Source organism: Globicephala melas, chromosome 11, assembly GCF_963455315.2.
Source record: "Globicephala melas chromosome 11, mGloMel1.2, whole genome shotgun sequence".
Classification (NCBI taxonomy): Eukaryota; Metazoa; Chordata; class Mammalia; order Artiodactyla; family Delphinidae; genus Globicephala; species Globicephala melas.
In genome coordinates this window covers 69,150,497-69,162,785 of record NC_083324.2, presented here as the reverse complement: position 1 = coordinate 69,162,785, position 12,289 = coordinate 69,150,497, and the positions used below count along the sequence as shown (strand labels likewise).

The 12,289-nt window shown below is 46.0% G+C and overlaps 1 protein-coding gene across 3 annotated transcripts in view; it reads left to right on the top strand.

Annotated features, from left to right (window-relative positions):
* Nucleotides 1–12,289, top strand: part of LRFN2 (leucine rich repeat and fibronectin type III domain containing 2) — a 176,774-nt gene that overhangs the window by 141,673 nt on the left and 22,812 nt on the right. The gene's annotated exons all lie outside the window — the stretch shown is intronic.

The window sequence follows — 12,289 nt, the reverse complement described above, 5'->3', positions numbered from 1 at the left end:
CAGGTGAGAGGAAGTAGAATGAACATTACCTACAAGTTTAAGAAGACGGGACCCCACATGGGCAGCCCAAAGAGATGTGTATGTCGGAGGACCGTACCTCCCAGGGCCATGACTGTGGTAGGTGGGCTCGTGGCTGTGAGCCTCAGAACTTTCTGTTTTGAGCCTCAGATGGAGGGCACACAATAACAATGAGCAGAACTCTTGGCCAAAGAATCTGACTCCTTCAAGGAGGGATGAACCTGACCTTCACCTGGACTTGTAGGCAGTCACGGTTAAGGTCAGGAGGTGTAAAACTCAGATCGTCACTCTGCCACTTGGTAGTCATTTAACTCTCTTGCCTTGCCTCAGTTGTCCTCATCTGTAAAATGGGGATAATCTGCACCTGACTTGGTCAGCAGGTAATTGAACTCAATTCAAACTGGCTGAAAAAAAGAAAAAGGGAGAGGTAATGTGTTGGCTCATGTAATTGAAAACTTGGGGACCTGCCTCGGGGTAGATCAAAGGCCCCACAAACATCCTGCATTCTCAGTTTCTTAGCTTCCCTAAGTTTCATTTCTCTTCTGGTTTGGCTTCACCCTCAGACAACCTCTTTCCTCTATGCAGCCCTAGAAGGAGAAGAGCGTTCATGTCCCATTTGGTCTCTCAGAAGCCCTGGATGAGCTCTGATTAACCAGAGCAGGTCATGTGAGCCTACTGAATATTAGAGGTGGGGCCATCCTGCCCACCTGTCCTGACCACTCTGGGTGTCAGTCTCCTCATCTGGAAATGGAGACACTGATGTTCATCTCCTTCTGTGATAATCAAAGGGCCATTTCCTAGGCTGATAGAAAGGGAGATTAAGACTGAAAAGCTGCAACAGAATTGCCTACGTTTTTCGGAGGGAGGGAGGTGCCCACAGATGATGGGTCCAGGCCAAAGGGTCGGGGGCTGACCACAGGTGTGTTTCCTCCTTGGCCAGCCTCAGCTTGTGTTGAACATGACAGACATGGCCTAGAATCTTACAGCTCAAGGAATGCATGGTTTCTTTTGAAATCCTGTGTGTTTTATTGTATGCATTTAAAATGATTATTCTGAGAGGGGATCCCATATACTTCACCAGACAGCTGAAGCGTCCATGGTACAAGAGAGGTCAAGAACCTTGATCTGTCAATGAGGTTTCTTCCTACTCTGACTTTCTCAGTTGATGAATCGGTCTCTGGATGGGAAGCTGTGGGGAAAGGAAGGCATTTATTCACCAAACGGAGTCCATGAGATGGAGGGTGGGTACACCATGGAAGCTGCAGGAGCCAAGGAACTTCCCTTACCTGGTGTCATATGTGTAGCTTGTCTGGAGAACAGCTTCATTCTCAGGATGTAGAGAAAACAGCATTAGAACTTAACTGAAGTATATGCATGTCATATATATATATATATATATATGAAATTAAACAATATATGTTATGTATTCATATATATATGAAATTAAACAATCTGCATATATATTTTTCCTACTTATAAAAGTAATAGTCTTTGTAGAAAATTTGGAACATAGACAAAATGATAAAGAGAGAGAAAAAAATGACCTGTAATCCCACCACTCAAAATTAACCAGGAGCATTTGGCCTCTAAGTTTTATTTCAGTTCAAAATAATACTTATGATCAATCTAGTGTGTCCTTTTGTTTCTTAATTCTTTCCACTCAACATTGTAGCTTGCTTAGATCCCATGGTATTAAAAGTACTTTTCATTTGGCTACACCGTAATTTATTTAATCAGTCTTCTATTGTTGGACATTTAGGTTGTTTCCAGTTTTCAATATTAAAAGTAATGCAGCAAAGAAAAAAAAGTAATGCAGCAATGGATGTATCTTTGTACATAAATACATTTGTGCAACTTCAGTGATTTCCTTAGCATATTTTCTTAAGGGTTGAATCACTGGTTTCACGGGTAAATTATAACCTTTATACATTGCATATAAACATTTATTTATCCTCTCACCGGTGGAAGGTGACAGTGCCCATTTTGACTGCACCTTTGCCAATTATAGAATATATAATTACTTTCATTTTTGCCAATCTCATAGGTGAAAAATGGACCTTGCTTTAATTTGCATTTCTTTGATACCTTGTGAGGTTGACCTTTTGAAAATAAGTATATGTCTTCACTTGTGAATTTATTATATGGTTTCGACTTTGATACAAAGTGTAAAGGCAAAAAGCTACCAGCTCTGAGGTTTGCAAAGACGCAGGATGAAGGGACATGCAGTTTGTGAGGGGGAGATACTGGCATCAAGGTGGCAGCAAGCCAAGGTGGCCAAGATGGTACCCCTCCCTGGGGGTCTCAGAAACCCTCCGAGGGCCGCGGGAGGGATCGGAGGTGTACTTCTGAAGTCACTCAAAGCTGAATTCGAAGTGCTTTTATTTGGTGATTGAGATCCTGGAGACGCTAGCTTTATAGATAGAAATATAGGCACACCTCAGAGATATTTTGGGTTGGGTTCCAGACCACGCCCATAAAGTGAATGTTGCAATAAAGCGAGCCACGTGACTTTTTTTGGTTTCCCAGTGCATATAAACGTTATGCTTACACTATAGTGTAGTCTATTGTGTATTACAGCATTATGTCTAAAAAAAGTACAAACTTTAACTAAAAAATACTTTATTGCTAAAAAATGCCAACCATCATCTGAGCCTTCAGTGGGTCATAGTAGTAATGTCAAAGATCACTGATCACAGACACCATAACAAACAGAACAATAAGGAAAATGTTGGAAATGTTGCGAGAATTACCAAAATGTGACACAGATATGAAGTGAGCAAATGCTGTTAGAAAAATATCCCCTATAGAATTCCTAAATGCAGCGTTGCCCCAAATCTTTAATTTGTAAAAAACAATATTTGCAAAGTGCAATAAAGCAACGTGCAATAAAATGAAGTAAATGGAAACGTCAGAAATCTTAGGGAAAAAATGCAGATAACAATGCAGATTTCCCCTTATTGTGGTCTTGAAGATTAGAAGAGAAGCCGCATGGAAAGCTCTCCAAACAGTGCAGGCACGTAATAGTAAGTGTTCAAGGAATACAAATTATTATTATTATTGTTATTAGCAATAGTGATGGTTATAGTAACAGTAATGGTGAGAGTTGAGACCATTATCTTGTCTGCCATCCTGGGCGAGAAACGGGAAGAGTATGGTTAGATATGCAATTCAGTCTTTAAGAAGTTGGATTTCCAAAATTTAGAGAAAAAGGACAGCGTGAGTCTGTAGCCCGATAATAGTAACAGCAATCACCAGACAACATTATTGCCAGCTTACTGTGGGTTTCAATGTAGCTTTCCAAGAAGTAAATATCTCATTTAAATCTCCTGGACATACCAAGAAATATAAAAGACCAAGAGAATTAAAACTCTCCCAAGGTTGTGCAGCCAGAACAAGGCAGGACTGATCTGGTGCCTAGACTTAGCCACCATGGCTGTGCTGCCCTCACCCAAACAGTGAAGCTGGCTGTTAGGACAAATGGGAGACTCCAAGAAGGATACAGTGGATTTTTAGAAAGCAAACTGTTCCCATAAGAAAGAAGAGACACCAGTGGGCTGCACAGTGGCTCTGTGACACGCTTGGCCTTCAACATCCCTTCAAGAGGGATGTGTACAAAAGCGGGGCAGAAAGGCTTCTATCCAAAGGTGAATATTAAAGAGGAGCACACACTGTACAGAGGGCAGGGCTTTTAATCCATGTTCACAGCAGGAAGGACAAATGTGCTGGTTAGGAAGGAGGCTGCAGGAGGACTAGACAAGAGCCACAGGGAAAGCTGCACAGTTTCCAATTGGCCTCCACCTTCCCCGGCAAGAACAGGGCCAGCAATAATGGTACACATCTGCGCTGAGAGCTTACTTGAACCGGGCGCTATTCTGAGGGCTCTATGTGTACTAACTCATTGAGTTTTCTCAAAACCCCAGGAGGTGAGAACTATTGTTATTCCACTTCCCATATAAGAAACTCGCCCAAGGTGTTACATGGAAAGTAGCAGAGACAGAACTGGAATCCAGGCAACATGGGAAGGGCAAGACCAATACTCAAGGAGGAAACCAAGGCCAACAGAGACACATCACACGTACCCAAAGGGTCACATTCCAGGACTAGAGGACACTAGCTGAGTTTCCCAAGCCCATGGGGGTGGGCCTGAGACAGCATGGAGGGAAAGAGAAGTGCCCAAGATGGGAAAAGGGTGGATAGTCTCCTTTTGAAGACTAGACCCCATAGAGCATAGGATGCTAGGCTGGGCAGAATTGCTCAACAGATGGCTATAAGCCCTTGGCAAAGAATGCTGATTGCCAGGACCCAGCATGGGTTTCCAGGGGACAAATCCTGCCCAAGTATTCAGCTGTCTTCAGGGGACACTATGACCCAGTATTTCTTTCTTTTTTTTTTAAATTGAAGTATAGTTGATGTACAATATTACATAATTTACAGGTGTACAACATAGTGATCCACAATTTTTCTTTTTAATAAATTTATTTTATTTATTTATTTTTGGCTGTGTTGGGTCTTCACTGCTGTGCGCGGGCTTTCTCTAGTTGTGGCGAGCAGGGGCTACTCTTCGTTGCGGTGCACGGGCTTCTCATTGCGGTGGCTTCTCTTGTTGCGGAGCACGGGCTCTAGGCACACGGGCTTCAGTAGTTGTGGCACGTGGGCTCAGTAGTTGTGGCTCGCGGGCTCTAGAGCGCAGGCTCAGTAGTTGTGGCACATGGGCCCAGTTGCTCTGCGGCATGTGGGATCTTCCAGGACCAGGGCTCGAACCCGTGTCCCCTGCATTGGCAGGTGGATTCTTAACCACTGCGCCACCGGGGAAGCCCTGATTCACAATTTTTAAAGGTTATATTCCATTTATAGTTTCTACAAAATACTGGCTATATTCCCTGTGTTGTACAATATATCATTGCAGCTTGTTTTAAACATAATGGTTTGTATTTCTTAATCTCCTACCCCAATCTTGCCCCTCCCACCCGCTGGTAACCACTAGTTTGTTCTCTATATCTGTGAGTCTGTTTCTTTTTTGTTATATTCACTAGTTTGTGACCCAGTAGTTCTTTCAATCTGCCTCCTTGTCATTCACGAGGGCAGCCCTCCTCAGTGACATCCCTCCTGACACAGGATTCTCCACGAGACCCTCACCCCTATGCATCTCCAAGGGGGAAGTGGGCCAGAACCTCTGCGGTGATAGATGCTGTTGGAAAACATCCTAGGAGTTTCTATGGCTGTGATTCACTGCCATAAACAGAGCACATCACAATTGTAAAGGACACTTGACAAAAATCTTACCCTGTGTTTGGGCCAAAATGGAGACGTGTGAACTGGTGAAGTGGACTTGTAACTGGTCAAGTAATCAGGTTGCTTAACAAATTGATGTGAGCATGGGAGAAAGCCCCCTGCCTTGTGCCCATACCTGCCCCCATTCTGTACTGCTCAGTATGTTTTCTTATTGACATGGATAATGACACAGAAAATATGTATTCTCTTTCAGTTCAAAAACTCAACTGCATGAGTTCAAGGTGAGGCACATCTGGGTTGACTGGAATTTTGTGTGGCATCGGCTCAGAGTTTTAGCTGATCTCAAGGACATCATGGCCGCAAGGTGATGGAGCTGCCAAAAGACTCCTGTAATTTTGGGTTGTGTTAACAGAGGTGAAGTGCTCAGATCATGGGAGGTTACGATTTTAATCACTGAATCATTCAAGCTGGTCGGAGTGGAGCTGTAACACGTTTAATACAGGATGACAGAGTCTCAAGAGATTATCTTTACCAATGGCAATATATCCAGAGATCCGTTGATGAGAATGGGATTCTAGAATCTTGTGAGATGGGCAGAGGTTACCTTGGAGATGACAGGATTTGGGAAAGGAGTCATATATCCCTTAATTTATTCAAAGAATGTATGAGTAGGAGAGAGGAACACACACGCGCACACACACACACACACACACACATACGAAAGCAGGCACTGACCCATTACAATAAAAAATTTCCAATAGCAGCGTCTGTACCTACCTCTCTCATTGCTCTCCATCTGGCTGCAAAATGATTTGGCTTGTGTCTTTCTTCCTCTCTAGCATGTGCTATTCATACCTACTCATCTGTGGATCCCTAGCTCCTAGTAAGTCCTGGCCCACAACAGCTATTGAGTCAACACCTGGTGAACTGAACAGAATGGAAATGAACATCAGAGCTGCCCAACAGCAGAATAAGCAAGGGCTGCCATAAAGTAGTGAGCTGCCCGTACCAGAAGGGTTCAAGTAGAACCCGACTAACTCCATGCCAGGGATGCTGAGTGGTCAGCCTAACTGTAACATTTGACTTAAGTGAGCCTACCCTGATGGTCTATGGCTCTGTTTTCTTATTATCCCATGATCAAGACAGTATGGTTACCACACTTGCTAAATCCACCTGCTTTAGCCAGCTGGGGCCACATGGCCTCTTGCCTCCCAGGGTTAGGGTGCCCTGTCTCATAGGGGTTTAAGCCCTGAGGCCTGAGGCCACAGACAGGGACCTTGGTGGAGGCTCAGTTGTCCAGCCAGATTGGACACGTCATTGACAGGTCACCATTGACCAACACCATGGGCCTACAGAAGCCCTGGGGGCTGTGAGCTGTGTCTGAAACATCAGGTTCCATTCTATATACCAGGAAGGGGGAGCAGAGACATGGCTAATTCCAAGCCATGGATAACTCAGGATTTGAATTTGGCTATGAAATAGTGTCTCGCTTTTATTTTTTTAAATCAGATAATTAGCTCCCTAATTATCTAATGGTTTTTGCTGACTTCCCAAGCCATTTGCCTTCCCTGAGTACACACGGCTGAGCCCTGCCGGCAGCCCTGGGTCCTGCTGGACACATACAGTCCACAAGTGGGGCCTGGCCTGTTTCCCGTGTGACTGGGGAGGGCCAGCTCCCGCATCTGTCTGCCCCAGGGCCTGCCCTTTCAGGAAGTGGCTGGCATTAATGGGGGCAGTGTCAGGGGGGTGGGGAGGAGTCATTGAGGGGAAGAGGAAGGATGGCGAGAGGAGAGTCAGAAAGAAGGGGGCCTCCCCTCGTGCATGAGAAAGCAGAAGCCCATCCCAGCTCTGCTTCATCCCCCGTGTGACATGGTAAGTTAAGTGCCCTGCATGTCATTAGCAGCCCAAATGACATTCACAAACACTTGCCTCCAGGCATGATGTTGGAACAGTCCCCAGGAGGGCCAGGGGAACAGCCAGCATACTTCTATAGCACAGTGTGGAATTAGCCAGGATGCAGCCTTGTCTTTGTGCAGCTTAGTCTGTTGTCATCAATTCCGTGTAGAAAAAGTGAGGGGTTATGAGGCAAGAGACCTGAAGGTGGTAGAAGATAGTAACCATTCCATGCCCCAACCCCCAATTATCTTCAGACCCCCCTTTCCATGCCATATTCTTCCATGATTGTCAGACATACTCCCCACCTTGGGGGAGACTGAACCACCCCACAGAGTTTTGCAAGGCTGGGGTTAGGGCATTGTTTTTTTGTTTTTTTTTTTAACTGTTGCTCTGTTTCCCCTCTGGGGAAAAAATAAAATGGCAGATTCAGCCAGTTTCTACCCCATCAGGATGTTATGAATCAACACCTCAGTTGGTCCCCCCTACCCCATGAAAATGTAGCCCTCCCCACCTTGGGGTGGAGGCAAATTTACTGATGAACCTGGGATCTTGTGGATATGGGAAGAAACTGCTAGGGACAGGTGCTCCCTAAAGGAAGGGTCATGCCATATGCAAAACCTGACACCTATACAGGGGGAAGTTTCTCTGACTCAGCTGCTTCTTTGACATCTCAGCTTCTCCTGAAACAGTGGATTGAACCCTGACAGGCAGAGGAAAAAAAGGTGTGAAGAAGGAAATTGGGGTGTGTGGGGTAGAAAGATCCCTGGCAACTCCCTGGTCAGAGCCAGATCAGCCTGCCTTGGGTTTTATATTTTTCTAAATTTCTTTTACATTGCTTGACAATAGAAATCTGATGTCCACAAGTGGAGATGGACAGGACCAATATTATACCCATTTTATAGATGGTGAAACTACGTCTTTAATGAATTGAGTGGATTTCCCAAGGTTCCACAAGCAAAGACTAGAAATGTGGTGTCCTACATCCAATGCCAGGTATCATGCTGTGGGGCACATCTCACTGATACCTCAAGGAGTTTTCCTTAAGGCTGGAGACTTGGGCTGGGGGGCACCAACTATAACTTCTTTTTCTCGGAAGGATGGGGTAACCCACTGGGAGTCTGCTGAGATTTTCTCTTCCAGCTTTAGTTGCTTTCCCCACATTTCTAAGGCCTAGCCGTGGCAATTAGGATGGATAGAAAACTTAACCTAATGAGATTTAAGTTCATAAGGCTTTATGTCTCTTGTGTAAGAGAAGTCCAGTGGAAGAGAGTTTAGCCTGGGTTTCTGGGAAGCATGGCCACCAAGGGCCCAGCTCCTACCTCTCTCATCTGCCATCCTCAGCACACAGTTTCTGTCCTTAAGGTTCCCTCATGGTGCAAAATGGCTGCTGGCACTCTAGCTTTCACATCTCCTTTCTATACAGCAGGAAAGATAAAAAGCAGACGAGCCAGAGGGCAAAGGGGAAGAGGTTCTCTGAAACTCTACCCAATAACTTCTGCTTATATCTCTTATGGCCACACATGTCTGCAAGGGGGGCTGGGAAATGTAGTTCTTTTAAAACTAGGCACAATGCACTGCCAGTAATATACAGAAGACAAAGAGGCAGCTAGCACTTCTAGAACCTGAGTGTGCACCCTAACTCTACCATTTACTAGTCTTGGGATCATGGGCAAAACACTGCGTCACTGTCAGTCTCTGTTTTCTTGTCTGTAAAATGGGAACAGAGATTCCTTTCTGCATATGTTATATAGACAGTGGCATGAACTGAATGAGATCACCTATTTGAAAGTGCATCTTTCATAGTCAACTGTGAAGTACAGGATACATGTCATTACTTATTGTTATTAGGAGCCTGTCCACTTTCCTTTCTTAGCCCCCTCTTTTCGTCCCTGTTCTCCAGGCTTCTTCTTGTGGCTCCATTCTTCAAAACCTTACTCTAAGAGAACTGTAAATTAGGAAAACAATCTGATAGAGTTTTAAGAGATCAAAGTATAAGGTGTCACCCCTTTCAGAAATCTTCGCAGTTCAATTGGAAACTCTGAAAGACCCAAAGGAGTGAATCTCTAATGGTGGAATTTCAAAACCCACAGCAAGTTTGTGCATAGGAGAGACATTTTTCAGGGGTGCCTTCCAAGAGCATCTCAAATCATATCACCATTTTATCATCGTGCCCCTCCTGCTCTGCACAAGAAGATGACTCCACTCAGATTCAAAAACCTTCAGGGCATCTGTTCAGAAGTGACTAAATTCTCTACTTGTCATTCACTCTTTATTCTCAAAAAGTTCTGTCTGAAGACATCTTCGAAGGGAGAAATAATTAGCAGGAGTAAAGGGAGTAGAATTGAGCATCCAGTCTACTTTTCTTTTGGAATGTGGCTTTTCCCCCTCTAGCAAGTGAGAACCAGAGAACCAGTTCCTTGTTAATTTTATATACATTTGGTTGGTTTGGGGGTGCGGGTGGGGATATTACTTATTTCTCACCAGGAAATTACCAAAGAAGGTTTACAGAGGGAGGGGTTAGGCTTGAGGAGTGTCTGGGACTCGGGGATCATGCTGGTGGTGGCAGCCGTCAGAATGACACCAAACACAAACACTCACCTGACAACTAGAATTTCCCCCAAACATGTTCACAGCAGCCAGCTCCTTTCAGCCTCGTAACAGCTCCAGGAGAACTGTGGGTGGGGGAAGTGTGAAACCCAGGCATTCTGACCTGGAGCCTGAGGTTTCCCACCACCCCAGTGTTCCCCAAACCTAGCTGTGCACCGGAATCCATGGGGAGCTGTATCCTCTCTCCAAGGGATCCTGAGTCAGCTTGGGGTGGGGCCCAGGCATCCGTGTTGTTAAAGCTCCCCCGGTGACTCTGGTGTGTGTTCAGCATTGGGCCGTTGCACCTAGGGAATGGGCAGTACTGGTGGGCAGAGCTGCTGTAAATCCCACAGCTGGGGTTTGGTCTCTGAACTTCTGGTGAGGGAAGAAGTCAGGAGACCTGGCTTCCCATCCAGCTCTACCTTGCCCTGGTCATCTCACCACTCTGAGACTTTGCTTCGTCTATAACATTGAAATACAAACCCCTTCAAATGGGGTTATCTCCAAAGAGATAAAGCATGTGAAACATTTAGGAAACAAAAGCATCCTGTGCATTTTAGTTGCTGGAGTCATTTTTCTTACCCCTCAGCTGAGGCTTAGTGATTAATACCAGGAGGATCGAATCCAGGGCTCCAGACGTGGTCTCTTATCCCCTCCCTTTCCTTCTCTGAGCCTCAAGCTTCTCATCTGCGGAATGGGGATGATAATAACTCACAAGGATGTTGTGAAATGATAAAAGATGTAAGACGTGAAGAGCATCTTCAGATAGTGTGAAGTGCTTCTCGTAGCGAAGATCTGACTGTAGTGGTTTGACAAAATTGGGGGTTTGTTTCTGTCATGTCATGGAATTCCAGAGGGATATAGCTCAGGGCTGGTATGGGAGTTCCTTGGGCCTCAGGGACTGAAGCTCCTTCTTAGGTCAGTTGCCGTCTTCAACATGTGGCTCACTGACCCTTCCCTCTGGGACTTCCTCAGGTGTGCCCAGCCCACAGGGAGGGCAGCTGAAGTGCAGCAGAGTTGACGTCCCCAGGAGCAGCCCCACCCTATGCCAGAGGGAGTTGGAGGATTAATACCCCAGCTTCCTCCCCCGGGGGGAAAGAAGAAGGACAGCTGAGGCATGTTCTGTGCTGTCTCCCAGAGGGTCCCAGTAGGACTGAGCCCAGACTGCTCACAAGGGTAAGTTGCTTAGCGAAACAGCCTGTTTGGCCTTTCTTCCGCATTCTAGAGAATCCTGGGCCCACCTCCCAAATAAACTACTGGCACTCAAATCTTCATCATAGAGTCTGCTCCCGGGAAAGCCCAACTAAGACAGGTACCAACCTTCTGGATGAGTCAGCCCCTTTAAAGAGTCCCCCAGAAGCCCCACCCGATGACTCCTGCTTCCATCTCATTGTATTCCCTCAGACCACGTCAGAGCCCGAGAAAGTTGGTCATTTGCTCAGGTATGCTGCTTTCCCAAATAAAATCAGGGCTCTGCAGGGGAGTTAGAAGAGGATGGGTGTTGGGCAGGAGTGCAACCGCCACAGAGCCATATGGGCGAAAGCGTCTGTGTCATCCACGTCTCTTGGCACCTGCCCACAAAATCCCGGGAGCCAGTAGCCAGTGTGTAGTTTAGCTGAGGCCAGCCTGGGAAGGAAGGTGATCTGGGCTGATTTTCTGCCACTCTGTGAGTGCTCTTTGCTCATCTCTAGAGACACTGAGACAGAGAGAGAAGCCAAGAGGGATGTCTGAGTCCTTGCCAATTAGGCCTGTGGTCCGGCATGTGTGTGTGTGACGAGAGTGGGCACCCCGTAGGTGACAGAAGGGTTCCAAACATGAAGTCAGATTAATGCCCATCATCTTCAGAGCCTCAGAGGTGGTGGGGGGTGGTGAGCCCACAGAATCAGACAAAACCAGACTGTGATATGCCAGCCCAAGGTGAAAGCAGGGCAATGGAGACATGCAACACGCATGAACAAGCTCATTAGCTATTTACAAAGGAGAGCTATTTCTAGCTGGGGTGGGCTCCAAAGACGGGCTCCCACTTGTGCTGTGGCTGCAGGGCTGATGCTGTGGGTGGGAACTAACTACTGTTGCAGCGTCAGGAAGGTACTTGTTCAGAAATGAAACACCACACGGAACTATAAGACCCTTAACCTTCTAACCAGGTAATTAGTTAGTGATGATACTAAGTTAAGGGGCATTTCAGCTTAGTAATTAGCCACCCAAAAGGTGAAAATGTAAATGAATTTGCTTGGTGAACTTGATACACTTGAGCTTTTTCATGAGCTAATGGAAGTGCATTCACATGCCTGGGTTGGGAGGGGTGTATTCTGTGGCTGGATGGGGCAGAGCTTCTGGGAGCAGGTGGAGTGAGGTATAAGCTGTGTCCGGGGGAGTAGGTGGGATTTGGAAGGAAGAGGGGAGGGGTTAGCTCTTTTAGGTGGAAGCAATAAAGAGGCCGAGGCAGGAATGATCAGGCCTGGTCAAGGACCCCTGAGAGCCCCAGTATATTAGTCAGTGTCACCAGGATAGTGCTGCGTGACAACCAAGTTCAAAATCTACGTGACATACAACC